The sequence below is a fragment of the Nicotiana tomentosiformis genome, chromosome 9 (genome assembly GCF_000390325.3).
Source record: "Nicotiana tomentosiformis chromosome 9, ASM39032v3, whole genome shotgun sequence".
Classification (NCBI taxonomy): Eukaryota; Viridiplantae; Streptophyta; class Magnoliopsida; order Solanales; family Solanaceae; genus Nicotiana; species Nicotiana tomentosiformis.
The window spans coordinates 49027770-49047208 of record NC_090820.1 but is presented as its reverse complement, the minus strand read 5'-3'; positions in this window follow the sequence as shown (position 1 = coordinate 49047208).

Below are 19439 nucleotides of genomic sequence, written 5' to 3'. Positions count from 1 at the left end.
TTACTGCACTTTTATTGAGTTTGAGCGTTAATTGCTAGTATTATGCAATAATTGTGTGTTTTATGCCTTAAGGGAGTGATCCCGAGCTATGTAGATGTTATGGAATGAATTCACGCCATTTTTGAACTTTGAAGTCTAAGTAAAAGCCCAAGGATTAAGTTGGTATCGAGTTTGGGGATCAACGAACACTAGTGCATTCAAAAAGAGGAACGAAGAATCGAGATGGGCGTCACCTAGGTGCGCGAGCGTGCACTGGTGTATATGATATCGTAAAGGAAAAATAATATTCCTTGGTGTCGAACTTGGATTACGTGTTTGAGGATTGTATGAATAATGTTTCGTGGCTCGGACATTTTGGGTTGAACAATGCACTGGAAAGTAAATGAAAATTTTGGGCAGAAGAAATGCACTTCTGCAGCCCACTATGTGGTCGCAGAATAACTATACGGAACACATAATGGTTGCAGAGTCAGACAGTCTTTTGGGCCATTTTTGATATCATTTTCGCGGCCCATTATGCGACCGCAAAACCATTTCGCGGGCCTCACTCTCATCGCATATCCAGCCTTGAGATTTTTCGGATGGAGGTTCTGTGACACATTATGCGACCGCAAAACAGGTCTGCGGGCCGCATAATGACCGCAAACCGAGTCAGATTTGCCCATTTATGGAGGGAAATTATGCAGCCTATTCTGAGGACCACATAAGCTTTATGCGGTCGCATATGAGACCGCATTCCCTATTTCGGAGCTTCATTTTTGTGGTTTTTAACCCCAACCCTATTTCGTTAAAACATATGCCATAGTCCATTTTTGAGCATATTGCTAATAGTTTTAGAGTGCGAAAGAGTTCTTAGAGTGGGGGAGTAACATTCAACCTAATATCCAATAATTCTTGCTCAATCCTTGAAGATTATCAATAAAATCCTCTTTTTAAAGGTAAGAATCTATGCCCTAGCTTTTAATTTCGAAAATCTACTAAAAAGGGGGATAATTAGAAAGAAAACTATTGGGTGTGGGGGTTGTTGTCTTTCATGCATGTGTTATCAAAGAATGGTGGAAGGTTGTGATCTAAAAATGGTATAGAGTTGGTTGTGGGATGATTGAATCTTCCATAAAAGGACCTTGAAACTTTAATGCACACCTGGTGTTTGATAAAATGCTCAAATGAGCTAGAACCATGGTCCTTATCCTAATTTTTGGTTCAATTTGTTATATATCTAAAATAGATCGAAGTTGCTAAGAATTTTGGAATGTTTCAGAGTTTAAAGGAAGCTCAATTGAGGTATGTTGGCTAAACCCCCTTCTTCTTAGAATCGAATCCCACTGTGTTCATGTAATTGGTGTAAGTCCCAAATTGATCATTATAAAATTGGCTATTCCTAATGTGTTTATGTTGAAGGATGTATGTTCAATATTAATTCTAAATGCTTCATCATGTCATCTTTCCATTTGAGGATGTGTTCAAAATATGGAATGTGTGTTAGAAATGTTAAGACTTCATGTCAAGATCGAATAAAGGTTGTTATGCTAAATTGTATGAAAATCCGCTATGTGCCTAAGATTCCCAAATTGCTCATATGTGAATTTAATGTCTTGTATTGGAAGCCTTGTTATTGTTGTTAATGATAATGATGTTTGAATGTGGAAAGTGGAACTAGAATTATAAAATACGACCAAGTGCCAACAATGACTTTATAATTGGGGCCACTAGTGCCAATGAATCGAAAGGATATGACAGATGTATGATTTGAGATGATTGACTAAAAAATGTAATGTCTCAGATGAGATGTCCTAGCCGATCGGGCCATGATCGGACACCATGCCGCACACATGGTGGTGACTGTACTGGAAATTATAATGAAATTGTAGTTATGGTTGATGTCTCAAATAAGACGACCCAGCCAATCGGGGCGTGATCGAACTCCGTGTAACAATACGGTGGTATTGCGAATTATGGTATATCGGCATTCAAGATCACCCAACTTAATAACAGGGAAATTGACTTGAAAACTTAGGTGATCCCTAACTTGATGTTTTAGTATTATTTGAAGCTCTTATTGACTTCTTTACTCTCCCCCCCCCTCCCCCCGTATTATTATTCATTCTATGAGATGGTGTTTAGTTTTACATACTAGTACTATTCGACAGTACTAACGTCCCTTTTGCCGGGGGCGCTGCATCTTTAAATGGATGTAGGTGGTTCCATAGCAGGTAGTGTTGATCATCGATAGTGGTACATCCTCTTCCCAACAGACTTGGTGAGCCCCACTTCATCCCGGGGTCACGTATTGTATCGTTTGTTCATATCATTATCACGTCTCGAGGTATAGCTGGGGCCTTGTTGCCGGGACTTTCATAACACTCTTTTCTATCTTGTAGAGGCTCCCTAGACACTATGTGGGTTGTACATGGGTGCTAAAAAGTCAAACAGATTATGTTGTGTTTTTTTTATATCTTGTTCCACTCGAATCATAAGAATATGTGTATCTTGAAACTTAAAAATGATGTAACCAATGAGACGATTTAGTATTGTATATATGATCTCCCTACAGTCTAATTAATGAAATCATGTCTTCTCTTGATCATGGGTGAGTTGGGTAGAAAGTATCTAACAGATTTGCTCGGCCGGGTTCACTCGGTTGAGCACCGGTCGTGCTTCCCGAGGTTGGGGCGTTACAACTGGGCACGCATGTGAGGCAGTGGACCACGCAAAATGCACGGCCAAATGCGCGAGCAGGTCTCCAGGTGCGCGGCCGCGCACGTCCTGTTCGGGAAGAGTTCTATTTCGCGTAAGAGAAGGTGTGTTCGTTTGAGCCCGACCCTACTAGGTATATATACATGGAAAAATGGTATTTTGAGGACTTTTGACAAATCTAAGACATAAGGAGGCTAAAGAGAAGTGGGAGAAGCAAGAACACGAGGGTTTCATGATTCAATCCTCACTCAATACAAGGGTTTGGATCATTTATGCTTTCCCTTAACTTAAACTTATTTGTGATGAATTACTCCATATCTAAGGAGTAGTTCTCTTTAGGGATTGATGGATTTGGTGTATTGATATTTGTTTGTAGATTATTAACTCTAGTTTGTATGTATTGACTTGTTTTGGGTGTTATAATTATTGCATCTATTTTCACATGTTTATGTAATCGAAAGAGGCATAACATGTGATATCATTACATTATCTTGTTGGTTGAGTTCATTAATTCTTCTTAGTAATTGAAAGAGGCTAATTAAATTTTTGTCTAACTGTAGTTAGGAGGATAGCCGAGAGAGGTTATTTTAAAGACCAATCTACTACGAATTCTTGTAAATCTTCACCGAACATAAATTGGTTCATATTGTGAGGTTGGCACTTAATCAAGAGAGGAGTTTCTACCGAACGTTTGAACTAAAAATTGAGTGAATTCGAGAGACTCACTTGAACTTTGGGCGTGCATTAAATAGAGTTAAATCCCAGACATTTATCTTGCACCTATCTAATCAATCCCTATTTCCCCCCATTGATATCTTCCTTGCTTACTTTTGCTCGTATCTCATTAGTCAATAACCGTTGATTCTTAGTTAATTATAGTTTTTAATCACATAATTCTAAATTGTTGATCATCTTGGATAGAAACCAACCTATAAACTACGAAATAACTGTTTAACTCCAATCCATGTGGATACGATATTTTATTATACTATATTCAACTAGCGAGCATATTTAAGTGTGTGTTTGCGCTCGTTAAATTTGGCTGTCGATCGGGCTTCCCTGCGAATGTTGTTTTCAGGGTCAGTAGGCAGGTTTGCTTTGATAGAAAGGTGTGAGTTAGCATCGATCGGATCAGCGATCGGGATTTCGTTGGGGTCAGCAGGGGGCACCTCGTTTTTGGGTACCATGTTGTTGTTTTTGCCATAGTGGACGGACTCAGCATCCACGTTCAAATGGGCAGATTGGGAGTTTGACATTTTTAATCTTACCCGAAATTAAAAGATCAAAGAACATGTGTAAAATATAGTGTGTTATTGAAATTTGTATCAAATTGCCACTATTATCTTTATCCCGACGGAGGGCGCCAAACAATTTACCCTAAAAAATGGATAACAATTAAATTTTTATATGGTTTTAAGGATACGTGGATTAATTCTATACAAACGATAAATTGCGTTAGATTAAATAGATAAAGGATGTAATAGATTGTCAAACCACTTAAGGAGGGTGATTCCGGACTCAATAACAACCTTAATGAGATGTATGCCCTCGATCCTGGACTCACAATAGCGAAGAACTTATGAACAAGAGTAAGAACTTTGAATAATAGAGAAAATAAGAGTATATTGCCTTGATATTCTTGTTACAGTGTCTTTAATGAATAATCAAACCCCCTTTATATATTAGATGAGTTTTACCCTAAAGACAATTCTATAAAAGGTAAAAAAATATTTTGTTTAACCAATTACCGATTTTTTGCCGATACGTGTCGAGATCCACGCCATGATATCCAGCTGGTCACGGACATCACGGCCTTTTGTTGGTCGTGCTTGATTACCTGGTAGTGCTCTCTGAGGCCTTTGTGATTCGAACCGAACTCGGGGTCGTGGCCCTGATACTATAGAGGACGGGTGTTTTGCCCGGACCCTAGCTCGAGGGGCTCCTTGTCTCGATTCTGGTTCCTTGTCATCACGTCTCTTGCTCTGTTTGTTTTATCGGAAGCCAAGGCATCTCATGGACTCGGTTTTACCTGTATACGGTTTCTACTTGGTTTTGTTTATATTTCATGAATCTATCTTCGTTTTTGACATTTGATTGATGATTTCAAAATAGAAATTGAGGGTGTTTATCTAAACTATCCTAAAGTGGATTTTTGAGTTTTGAATATCGATTCGGAGTCGGATTTGAGTGAAATTAGTATGGTTGGACTCGTAATTGAATGGATTGTCAGATTTTGTGAGTTTTTCGGGTTTAGAGGTGCGGGCCCATGTTTGACTTTTTGTTGACTTTGGGCTTTTGATGAAAGATTCAACCTTTATCGATTGGGTTTGTTTCCTTTGGCATTATTTGATATTTTTGAGTTGCTTTTGGCTAGTTTAGAGCCGTTCAGAGGTCAATATGTGTAGGATGGCATTTCTAGAGTATTGTTTGGATTGCTCGGTATTGGATTTGGTTTGTTCGAGGTAAGTAACATATCTAAACTTTGTTTTGAGGGTATTTAACCCTGGGGACTATGTTATACGAGATTCATTGAGGTGACACACATGCTTGGTGACAGGCGTATGGGCGTGCGCCGGGGAAATCATGATTTTAGTCTACTATTAGACTGTGACCGGACTTGTTTTGTTGTTATATCTTGTTACATCCATGTTCTCCCTACTTGTTTGATTATATGAACTGTGAATCGTGTTAGAATTCATGTTTAAGCCGTGTGCTTACTCGGTTGAGACCTAATGAGGCTATTTCTGTTGAACCTATCGAATGTCCCGGAACATAAATCAGAACCTAATAATACCAAATTCAACTCCCAGTTAAGCCTATGAATTCTCCAAACCTTTATCTTGCCAACATCCCGGCAAATAAGGCTAAAACCTATTAGGAACCTCCAAATCCTAATCCGAACATATGCCTAAGTCCAACATCACCATAAGAACCTATTGGAACTATCAAATCACCTATCCTAGAACATTTAGTGAAAAGGCAAACCTTGGTAAAATCTAGCAGCTTAAGCTTACAAAATGAGACTAAGTGTCACAAATCCTTTTCAAACCTTCTCGAAGCCAATCCAACCATTCCCACAACTCACAAAACTGAAAACGCACATCAAAATAACTACAGAAGAATCAAATAACGAAACGGGGCTCAAATGTACAAAATGACTAGCCAGGTTGTTACATTCTTCCCCTCTTAAACAAACATTCGTCCTCAAACGGGTTTAGAATCATACTTGGAATGCAAAAAAGATGAGGATATCAGCTTCGTATATCATGCTCGGTCTACCAAGTCGCCTCCTCGATTGGTCGACCTCTCTACTGAACCTTCACAGATGCAATATCTTTAGACCTCAACTTCTGAATCTGCCTAACCAAAATGGCCACCGGCTCTTCTTCATGAGCCAGATTCTCATCCAACTGCACTAATCTAAATCCAACACATGTGACTAATCTTCATGACACTTCTGAAGCATGAAAACATGAAACACTGGATGAACTCCTGATAAATTGGTTGGCAAAGAAAGTATATAAGCCACCTCATTCTCTCCAAAACCTGAGAATGGACCAATATATTGAGGACTCAACTTTCCCTTCTGCTCAAATCTCATCACGCCCTTCATAGGCAAAACTCTAAGAAGAACATTCTCACCTTCCATGAAAGCCACATCACGAACCTTCCGGACGGTATAACTCTTCTGCCTGGACTGGCTGTTTAAACTCGCTCCTAAATCAACTTCACCCTCCAAAGCATCCTAATCCAAATTCATGCCTAATAACCTAGCCTCACCGAGCTCAAACTAACCAATGGGATAACGACATTATCTCCTATATAATGCCTCATACGGAGCCATCTGGATACTAGACTGGTATTTGTTGTTGTTGGCAAACTTTACGAATGGTAGAAACTGATCCCATTGGCCTCCAAAATCAATAACGCATGCTATCAACATATCCTCAAAGATCTGAATGGTCCGCTCGGACTGCCCATCCATTTGTGGGTGAAATGCGGTACTTAGCTCCACTCGTATGCCCAACTCAGCTGAACAACTCTCCAAAAGTGCGATGTGAACTGTGTGCCACAATCCAAAATGATAGAAACAGACATGCCATGCAAACGGATAATCTCTCTAATGTAGATCTGAGCCAACTTCTCTAAAGTATAAGAAGTCATGATTGGAACAGAATGCATAGACTTGGTCAATCTGTCCACAATGACCCAAACAACGTCAACTCTCTTCAAAGTCTGTATTAATGCACTCCCACTTATACTCCGGTATATCTAACCTTTAAAGCAAACCACTTGGTCTCTAATTCTCATACTTGACCTACTGACAATTCAAACACCGCGAAACATGCCCAATAATGTCCTTCTTCATCCTTCGCCACCAATAATGATGCTTCAAGTCTCGATACATATTCGTATCACCTGGATGAATAGAATACCATGAACCATGAGCATCCTCAAGAATCAAATCCATCAAACAATCCATATTAGGAACACAGATTCGACCCTGAAGTCGCAATACAACATCATTGCTAATAGTCAACTCCTTAGCACCACCCCACAACACTATGTCCTTAAGGACAAGAAAATGATGGTCATCATGCTGGCAAGCCTTAATATGCTCAAAAAAGGTGCCGAAGTGGAAGAAGGGGGGATTCTCGAACGCGGAAAGGATCCAATGAATTCAAAAGAATTGAACGAGGAGCCGTATGAGGTGAAAATATCATGAATGGTTCTGTAGATTTGCAGTAAGGGTGACTTATCTGTCAACATTTCCACTATCACCCCAAAAATACCAAACTCTGCCTTACGTAAAGTTGCCAGAGTACAATTAACCTCTGGATTTGAAATCACTACTTATATACCCGGTATTGGCCATAATTTACAAGAACATTATGTAGTCTTAGTAAGAGGGGGAAGGGTTAAGGATTTACCCGGTATGAGATATCACATTGTTCGAGGAACCCTAGATGTTGTCGGAGTAAAATACTGCGCAATAAAACAAGCAAAACGCTATATTTCTTCTCATGGGGTTTCAATTGGCTTGACGCATAGGCAATCACCCTACCAACACGCGAAGCATCACAATAGACAGTATACATCCCTGACCCTGAAGTTAATTCCATAATTGAAGTTGTAGTGAAAGCAGTCTAGGGCTTCTGAAAACTTTCCTCACACTAATCAGACCATCTGAATGGAGCGCCTTTCTGGGTTAACGTAATCAATGGAGCTACAATAGATGAAAATCTTTCCACAACGCGACGATAATAACCAGTCAAGCCTTAGAAATTCTTGATCTTTATAGTGCTAGAAGGTTTGGGCCAACTCTGAACTGCCTCAAACCCATCGGGTCCACTTTGATCCCACAACTATACACTGCGTGGCTCAACAATGCCACCAATTCCAACTAAATCTCACACTTAGACAACTTAGCATACAACTTCTTCTCCCTCAAAATCTGGAGCATAATCCTCAAATGTTGCTCGTGCTCCTTCCTACTATGGGAAAAGACTAGGATATCATCAATGAACACAATGAAAAATGAATCCAAATAAGGTTGGAACAAACTGTTCACCAGATGCATGAAAGCTTGGGGCATTAGTGAAACCAAAAGAGATCACCAAAAACTCATAATGCCCATAGCGAGTCCTGATAGCCATCTTAGGAATGCCCGAAGCCTTAATCTTCAACAATTGATAACCTGATCCAAGTCAACCTTCAAGAACATCCACGCACCCTAAAGCTGATCAAACAAATCATCAATGTGAGGCAATGGATACTTGTTCTTGATAGTGACCTTGTTCATCTACTTGTAATCAATACAAATACTTATAGAACTATCCTTTTTGTTCTTCTTCGCCTTCACAAACAACGCCAGCACGCCCCAAAGAGAAATGCCCGGCCTAATGATTCCCCTAACTAATAACTTTTACAACTACGCCTTCAACTCCACCAACGCAGTTACAACCATGTGATACAGTGGAATAGATATGGGCTAAGTGTAATATGAGTACAAAAACACGGTACTCAACATGTATCAAGTCTAGCCTCAAAGAAATAGAAACAAGGGGTCGACACTGACACTTACTAACATTTTAATGAGAAAGTAATAGCATAAAACACAACAATTACTAATGCATGATATCATCAAACGGGTTGATGACAAAGGCACAATAATATTTAATATTTAGACATGTTTTTTGAAACAAGGAAAACACAAAACAAGTGACTATCTCAATTTATTTCAAAAATCATGATATAAATCAAATCATTTGTATATATGAGAGCTACTACATTAATCTAGAATGCATATGCATGCTCATGATCAAATCTCAGCACCTCACAGTATCATAACATATATCTTACACTTGCCAAGTGTCCAAACTAGCACCAATCCGGGTTCCTACATGCACATCGCCCAAAGTAACATGGGTAATGACCTGACTCCAGAGGAATGGATCCATATCAGAGTGATGTTGTGGTGTACAACCCAATCCACTAATAATACTAAAGTTCATAATCAATATTTTCTCATAATTTCCTTTGAGAAAAATCCTCAACGTTTCTCGATGTCCACTCTCCAACTCATGTATAAGCATATGAGATGATGTAATAAAGGTGCAATAGGACAAAATAACAGAATTCAGGTGAATATTAATATGAATAAGAGATAGCTATGGCTAATCATATAATTCAACTTCCATGATATTTCATTGTTGTTCATTTATCATTCCTAAGTCCGATCATGATATCAAATGATGAGCAACAAGAGCCAATAATCACAAATCATAAGTTCAATAAGGCAGTTGCATGAATATGGCTAAAGTAGAAGGTCCAACACAGTGAAACAAGTCCATCAAGTTCAGACAAACAACTCATAATTCTAACATAGTCTTTAAGCATGATTTATGATTTATCACATAGTCAAAGAATCAATGAAGCAGTGATAACAATTCATATTAGCTCAACGAGCCATAATATAAACTTATCTCTATCCAGCTATGGTCATAAGCTAACCACGCATATGCATTTGTCACGTCGCATATACGAAGTACCTAAATCATGTAGCAAATAGCAGGCAAATCACTTATTGGGAAAATTTCCTCTTACAAGGATAAACAAGAGACTTACCTCCATCCGATAACAATTTCATCCTTCAAAATAGCTTTTCCTTTCAGATCAAACTCCACACGCCTCAAATCTAGTCAAATACAACTCAATAACATCAAATAATGCCATAGATATCAACTTCAAACGATAAATCTTCTATCTTTAATCTAGTTCCCAAAAGTTAACAAAAGTCAACACAGGGTTAAAACTCAAGTCAAGGGGTGAATCCCGACTACCCATAACCCTACTTGTCCAAATATAAAATTACATTCCAAAACAAAGTCCAAAACGACCCTCACATCCCCTAAATAAATCTTCTAAAGTTGTAGACAAAAACATCTAATTTTCTCTGCAAAATTCCCGAAGTGTATAAGTCCATGGGGATTCAAGATATATAGTCAAATCCAAGAGAAAATTACTTACTCACAATATAGTGATGAAAATCTCCTAAAACATTGCCTATCACCTGTCACGACCCAAAAATCTGACCATGGTCGTGATGGCGCCTATCGTGTAACAAGGCAAGCCTACTTCCCAAACTATTTCTACTAAATCGATTATAAGAATTTAATAAAACATTTCAACACTTGAATTTCTCATAACTAAATCAACTCTAAATATATTTTTAGAAATACAAAAACGAGCCCCAAACATCGGGGTGTCCCTAAGTCATGAGCGTCTAAATCTATGAACTAAGAAATGAAACTGTCTAACTGTCAATACAATCCAAAAGAAGAAATGATAAAAGGCGTAACAAGGTCCTGCGGATGATAGCAGCTACCTTGCAATCTCCACAGAATTCAACAATCATCGCGCTCTAAAACACCTGGATCTCCACATAAAGTGTAGGGTGTAGTATGAGTAAAACCGACTCAGTAGTAACAGAAATAACTAAGGAACTGAGCAGTAGTGACGAGCTAAGTAAAACAGTCCAATTATTTATTTTCACAATTTAAAAATAAACGAAAATAAACAGGTAAATTCCATAACTCTGTAAATGCCACAAAGAAGTTTAACAGATAAATGCAGCAACAGTATAAATAAATACAACCTCACAGCAGTGTCACAGTATCACTCATCACTCGCACTTGACACTCAATACTCAAAACACTCAACACTCTACGCTCACTAGGGGTGTGTACAGACTCCGGACGGGCTCCCAAAGCCCAAGCGCTAAGCACGGACAACTCACGTGCCATCATATCAATACCTGGATCTGCACGGTCAACTCACGTGCTACGCGGACAACTCACGCGCTATGGTATCACTACCTGGACCCGCACAGTCAACTCACGTGCTACGCGGATAACTCACGCGCTATGATATTAATATCCTCACAACCAGGCCCTCGGCCTCACTCAATCATGTACCTCACTAGCCTCATCATCACCAACAAATAAGGGAACACAGCCCACATCAAGTACCATGACATTTTAGCAAATAATAGAGACTGAGGTAACATGTACAATATTTTCTCTGACTTAGTACCAATAATGTGAGCATGAATAAAGCCTAAACATGATCTCTAACATGAAGGAAAACAAGTTCAACAACAAATAAACACATAACCACATATAATAGCCATTAGGCCTCACAACCTCACGGGACGGACCAAGTCTCAATCTCTCGCGGTGCACACTTACACGCTCGTCACCTAGCGTGGATATCACTTCCAAACAATCACGTGATGTCAAATCTCCGTTTTTATACCCTCAAAGCCAGAGTTAAAACTGTTACTTACCTAAACAGCATAAAATCCTACTCCGGGATGCCCTCATCTCTGGACTCAGTCTCCAAAAGCTCCAAATCTATTAACAATTAGTTCAATATACTCAACACGATCGTAGGAATTAATTCCATATGAGAGTACAAATATTTCCAACAAAATCCGAAATTTAACACAAACATTGCTCGTGGGACCCATGTATCGGAATACGATGAAACACACAAAATCCGATAACCCATTCAATTACAAGTCCACCCATACCAAATTTATCAAATTCCGATATCGGATTGACCTTCAAATCTTCATTTTACATTTTTGGAAGATTTTAAAAAAAATCTGATTTTGCTTCCATAAATTCACGGATTCATGATATAAATGAGTATGGAATCATGAAATATAATCAATATAGGATAAGGAACACTTACCCCAATATTTATCCGTGAAAATCGCCCAAAAATCGCCCATACCGACCTCCCCGACTCTATTTTTGTCAAAAATGGTCAAAAATCCCGTTTATAGAGCCTCTGGTGTTTTTCAGCGTCACAGGTAGCGTGGGGCGCTGCCTGTGCCGCAGTTTCCAGTACCCAAAAATTCCCAGCGCCAGGGCTAGCGCCCCACGCTACCTGGGCGCTCGTGGCGATGGGAAATCTCCTCCGATACGGAAATGGGGATGACTCTCTCATACGATGTCCGAATTCGACGATTCTTTTTGCTATGGCTCCAAAATTTCAATACGGATCTAATGCTTCAATAAAAACTGAATTTGGAGCTCATTTTCTTAATGGGATACCACGTATTCTTGAAGAAACGATGTCCAAACATAGCAAATCAATCCGAAATGAACTCAAATTTTGTGTACAAGTCATAATACCTCGTAGGAAGTTATTCAAGAGTTCAAATAGTTGAAAGGAGAGTAATTACTCAAAATGACAAGTCGGGTCGTTACATTCTCCCCCACTTAAACATACGTTCGTCCTTGAACGTGCCTAGAGTTGTTAAAAAAGCCATCAAATCGCTGCGTAACTTTCCCATGCACATACCCGGGGGTGATCCCTTGCTACCCCTATCCAATGTAGGTCCTATAACACAACATAAGCGAAATTTCTCAATTTGTTTTTTTTTCCTTATAAGATCTGAATCCTGCAACCTACATACTGTATAAGTCTGAACAAGTTGTCTCCAGTCATAGCCATAACCCAAGAAGAAATCACATGCTCCTCACGCCAGTAGAAAATACACATCTCTAACCGTGGTAGAAACCATCAAGAACTCTCTCCGAACCCCAATGGCTTAAAACCAATCCTTCAGGACGGAATCCTTCTAACTCAGCCAAGCTACGAAGGCCACCAAAAACCCAAGGACATTGACACAAAACACCTATAGAACTCACTACCTCATACACACCCAAAGAACTAATCATACATATTACCATGCCGATCCAACATACTACCAAGATGTCTTATCTACCCGAGTCCCTTCTGAATTACCATCAAATTGATACTTTGCCCCGCCATAACGCCACAATCTTCAACCCAGACAAACCACACAAGACCCAAGCATAAAACCACACCGCCCTAAGGCTCATAAGCCGCTGAATACTCTCTTAAATATCCCCAAAAGTATCACAAACGTGTGCTCACACAATCAACACCTCAGTGCTCAAGCTACAGTCAAAACCCGGCCTCATGTCCACTAGACTGGCCCGACATCAACACACAGAAATCACATCTCGCACCTCATCAAGGGAATCACAAGTCGTCAATGCACAACTGAAACAGAGCACCCATGTTCGCATACAAATGCGTGGAAGGAATTCAAAGAGTTACACTTCAAGCTAAATCAATATCGCACGAAAAGAATTCAAGAATGTGAAGTTTTCCTAAAGGTTCTGCAGGCTCTCAAAGATAAGTACAGACGTCTCTGTACCGATCCGCAAGACTCTACTAAACCCACTCATGACTCGTGAGACCTATGAAACCTAGAGCTCTGATACCAACTTGTCACGACCCAAATATCTAACCATGGTCGTGATGGCGCCTATCGTGTTACAAGGCAAGCCGACTTCCCAAAATATTTCTACTAAATCGATTATAAGAATTTAATAAAACATTTCAACACTTGAATTTCTCATAACTAAATCAACTGTAAATATATTTTTAGAAATACGAAAATGAGCCCCAAACATCGGGGTGTCACTAAGTCATGAGCGTCTAAATCTATGAACTAAGAAATGAAACTGTCTAACTGTCAATACAATCCAAAAGAAGAAATTATAAAAGGCGTAACAAGGTCCTACGGATGCTAGCAGCTACCTTGGAATCTCCACAGAATTCAACAATCGTCGCGCTCTAAAACACCTGGATCTGCACATAAAGTGCAGGGTGTAGTATGCGTAAAACCGACTCAGTAGTAACAGAAATAACTAAGGAACTGAGCAGTAGTGACGAGCTAAGTAAAACAGTCCAATTATTTATTTTCACAATTTAAAAATAAACGGAAATAAACAGGTAAATTCCATAACTCTGTAAATGCCACAAAGAAGTTTAACAGATAAATGCAGCAATAGTATAAATAAATACAACCTCACAGCAGTGTCACACTATCACTCATCACTCGCACTCGACACTCAATACTCAAAACACTCAACACTCTGCGCTCACTAGGGGTGTGTACAGACTCCGGAGGGGCTCCCAAAGCCCAAGCGCTAAGCACAGACAACTCATGTGCCATCATATCAATACCTAGATCCGCACGGTCAACTCATGTGCTACGCGGACAACTCACGCGCTATGGTATCACTACCTGGACCCGCACAGTCAACTCACGTGCTACGCGGATAACTCACGCGCTATAATATTAATATCCTCACAACCAGGCCCTCGACCTCACTCAATCATGTACCTCACTAGCCTCATCATCACCAACAAATAACGGAACATAGCCCACATCAAGTACCACGACATTTTAGCAAATAATAGAGACTGAGGTAACATGTATAATATTTTCTCTGACTTAGTACCAATAATGTGAGCATGAATAAAGCCTAAGCATGATCTCTAACATGAAGGAAAACAAGTTCAACAACAAATAAACACATAACCACATATAATAGCCATTAGGCCTCACAACCTCACGGGACGGACCAAGTCTCAATCTCTCGCGGTGCACACTTACACGCTCGTCACCTAGCGTGGATATCACTTCCAAACAATCACGTGATGTCAAATCTCTGTGTTTATACCCTCAAAGCCAGAGTTAAAACTGTTACTTACCTAAACAGCGTAAAATCCTACTCCGGGATGCCCTCGTCTCTGGACTCGGTCTCCAAAAGCTCCAAATCTATTCACAATTAATTCAGTATACTCAACACGATCGTAGGAATTAATTCCATATGAGAGTACAAATTTTTCCAACAAAATCCGAAATTTAACTCAAAAATTGCTCGTGGGACCCATGTATCAGAATCCGACGAAACACACAAAATTTGATAACCCATTCAATTACAAGTCCACCCATACCAATTTTATCAAATTCCGATATCGGATTGACCTTCAAATCTTCATTTTACATTTTTGGAAGATTTCACAAAAAAAAATCTGATTTTGCTTCCATAAATTCACGGATTCATGATATAAATGAGTATGGAATCATTAAATATAATCAATGTAGGATAAGGAACACTTACCCCAATGTTTATCCGTGAAAATTGCCCAAAAATCGCCCAAACCGAGCTCCCCAACTCTATTTTTGTCAAAAATGGTCAAAAATCCCGTTTATAGAGCCTCTGGTGTTTTTGAGCGTCACATGTAGCGTGGGGCGCTGCCTGTGCCGCAGTTTCCAGTACCCAAAAATTCCCAGCGCCAGGGCTAGCGCCCCACGCTACCCTGGGCGCTCGCGGCGACGGGAAATCTCCTCCGATACGGAAATGGGGATAACTCTCTCATACGATGTCCGAATTCGACGATTCTTTTTGCTATGGCTCCAAAATTTCAATACTGATCTAATGCTTCAATAAAAACTGAATTTGGAGCTCATTTTCTTAATGGGATACCACGTATTCTTGAAGAAACGATGTCTAAACATAGCAAATCAATCCGAAATGAACTCAAATTGTGTGTACAAGTCATAATACCTCGTAGGAAGTTATTCAAGAGTTCAAATAGTTGAAAGGACAGTAATTACTCAAAATGACAAGTCGGGTCGTTACATCACCGAACTCCAAAATTTAAAATAATGAAAAACGACCTAGCCCTTGAAATATATGAAGTCTGCGAGTGATTCCGAGTCTGCAGACCAAATCAACAGATCCACGACACCGCTTATGCTGTGCTAGGGTAGCATTTGTGAGATTCCGCCTATATAGTCACCCTTTGAATTTGCGGCACCACTGTCAAATCTACGATTTCACAGGTGCGCGAGTTCTTCAAGCCTTTCCCATCTCACAGGTGCGACCTTGCACCTGCTCTCCATCATTCGTAGTAGCGACAATCCTCTAAATAGCTCAATTTTGCAAATGCGACAGGACCATCACAAATGCGGGTTTTCACCTGTGATCAATCCTCTACAGGTGCGATGCCCCAGCACCAGTACTGCCAATGACACCAAAATGCTTCTGAATCATTCTGAAACACACCCAAGCCCCCAGGAACCCTGTCCAATCATACCAAAAAGTTCTAAGACCTTACCCTTACTTGTCCAATGGCTCAAAGGAACACAACTAACATTAAAGCCAAGAATCAATGATAAAAATCCCTCTTTTAAGTTTCAAACTTCTATCTTCACCAAACTCATCCGGACTATTCGTAATCATTTCGGATTCCATCCGAACTTTGCACAGAAGTTCATATCAACTAAATGAACCGATCCAAAGTCCCAATAACACCAAAGTTAACCCCCCGTCAAACCTACAAAATTACTATATGAATCTATTGGAACCATCAAATCATCAGTCTGAAACCGTCTACTAAAAAGTCAAACCTTAGTTAGGTCTAGCAACTTAAGCTTCCAAAATGAGACTAAGTGATCCAAATCCATCTCAAACCTTCTCGAAGCTAAACCAACCCTCCCTGCAAGACACAAAACTACAGACACACATCAAAAGAAGCTACAGAAAGCATCAAATAGGAAAATAGGACTTAAATACACAAAACTACCGGTCAGATTATTACTGTGTGACACTAAATGGATGGGCACAAACAAACTTAAAGGTCTGAATTTTTATACGAGGTTCAAAAGCAATGGAATCAAGAGTAGTGGAATTTGATGTTAGAAGGAAGATCAAGAAGATAAACATTATTTCATGGAATGTCATGGTTATAAAATAGAAGAAAGAGGAACACTAAAAAGTTTGATTCATAAGTTGGGGGGCAGACATATTTCAAGAAATAAAAGTAGAAGGAGGCATAACTAAATATGTAAAACAAATATTGGCTAACAGATGGGTAAAGTTTTGATGCTTGAAGGCAAGTGGAACAAGAGAAGGAAATCTAATCATGTGGATAGCAAAGTATGGAAGAGCAAAATCATAAGTATGGAAGTGTGTTCTCTAACTTGCAGTTTCAAGGATGCATCACAATATTTTTCTTGGTATCTAACAGGGGTTTATGGTCCACACTTCATGATAAAAAGGCTTACCTTGGGTGAAGACATTGGGGCAGCTAGAGGACTTTATAGTGATTTATGGGTAGCATATGGAGATTTAAATACACCAAGGTTCATCTCTGAACAGAGAAATTCCACATCATTGACAAGAGACATGTTAGATTACACAAACATCATCGATGATATAGAGCTTGTTAATCTTCCTCTTAATGGGGGTTGTATACATAGGTTAGGGAAGGCAATCAATATTCTTTATTCAAAATAGATCGATTTCTCATCTCTCCTGAATGGGATGAGAAATTTAGAAATATCAAACAATTTATGTTACCAAAGGTTATCTCAGATCATTGCCCAATTTCTTTTTTATGTGGAAATTGGAATTCTAATAAGTCTTATTTCACGTTTGATGACCGGTGGCTAGGGGTGGAAGGTTTTAATGACCAGGTTAAATAATCGTAGGAATCATTTAAGATAGAAGGTAGACCAGACTTCATTTTGGCAAGCAAATTGAAGTCCTTGAAGGTTAATGTCACCACCAAAAATCCAGCCTTAAGCGCCATGATGGCACCTAGTCTCTAAGACTAGGTAAGCCAATTAATTACAACAGTTAAGCCAGTTTAACAGTGAAATTTAAAAATAGAGTTTAATATAAAAACTAAAATAAAGGTAAAATACGTCTACGCGGTAATAATCATAACAACCTCTCAAGACTAGGTAACACAGAGTCACAAACTCTAGCTGAATACATAGAAAGATCTCAACAATCGAAATACAATATTGTTCGGATAAAAAATTGACAGTACAATAAAAAGAGAAGGGACTCCAAGGGACTGCGACAACCAAGAAGCTCTACATTGAATCCTCGCGATCAAGAAGCTAACTCTGCTTGATCTCTAATACCTGGATCTGCACAAAAATATGAAGAAGTGTAGTATGAGTACACCATGGTTGATACCTAGTAAGTATCAAGTCTAACCTCGGTAGAGCAGTGAGGAGGTACTTTTCTTATTTGGTTTCACTGGTACTTTAATGGTGTCCTTATTACATTATTGTTTATATACATGTTGATTCTTATTTTCATTTATTGATTTCCTGCTTTCATTATTAGCATTTTACTTCTATATTGCACATGTTATTTTAACTAGTAGGATAAATAACAATCAATTAATCAATCCGTTCTAATACAAGTCTCACAGCGAAATTACTCCGAGATACCTCATTTCATGATCACAAGTCACGAGTCCCAATCATGTCTCTTATACTCATGGCACATCGTGCCCACATTATTAATCACAATCACACGGACAACTCACGTACCAATATCTCAATCTTCCCGGTGTAGTCACAGGCTCAATATTACAATGGATATAGATAATACAAGAATACATGGACATGATCAATAAATGTCAAGTTTCATACTCCTAAACTGTTATAAGTGGCATGCTACGGTGTATGCGTGTGCGTGTGTACTATCACAACCCAAGTCAATAAGTAATATCAAAGACATCGAGTAGCTGACCGAAAGAAATACAACAAGTCACGTAAGGTACATGACATACATGAGGAAACTCACACCATCACATAAATATCATCAACATAATGCCCCCGGGCCATCACATATCATCCCTGACATAAAAACCCTTATCTCTCCATAGTGATAATAGCATAATAGCCACCCTTATCGCTCCACCCAAACATTAACACAATAACCACTCTTATCACTCTGTCCTGACAATATCATTAGCCACATGTATCACTCTGATAGCCAACTGTATTACTCCGCTTAATAGCCACCCTTATTGCTCCCCCCGGACAATAACACAATAGCTACCCGTATCACTCCGCACAATCAACAACAGTGAGATGCCACGCTTATGCTCCGCATAACAACAATCAATCCACACAACAAATTCACATATTCTAACATCACAACAACATAACATATCAAATCGTACCACAAGTGCCCTTAGGCTACAACATTTCCAAAACAACAATACATATATCACCACAACACATAACTCATGGCTCAAACACGATGTGTACAAAATCTTAATAGCAACAAAATGAACGGGAAAAGTAACTCAACAAAAAACAATACCCCAATAAACAACAACTTCAACTACAACGAGTTAATGAGTTTTAATAACTTCAACTTCAATTAATTTCTTAAGAATAAACTCAATTATGAAGGTATTTCCGTGAAATGACAAACTTCGAATTCTATTGTCCGACATAAGCTAACAATAAAAGAAATGGCATGAACTAGCAACTACGTCTAAATGCATGAGAATAACTAGGTAACGAAAGG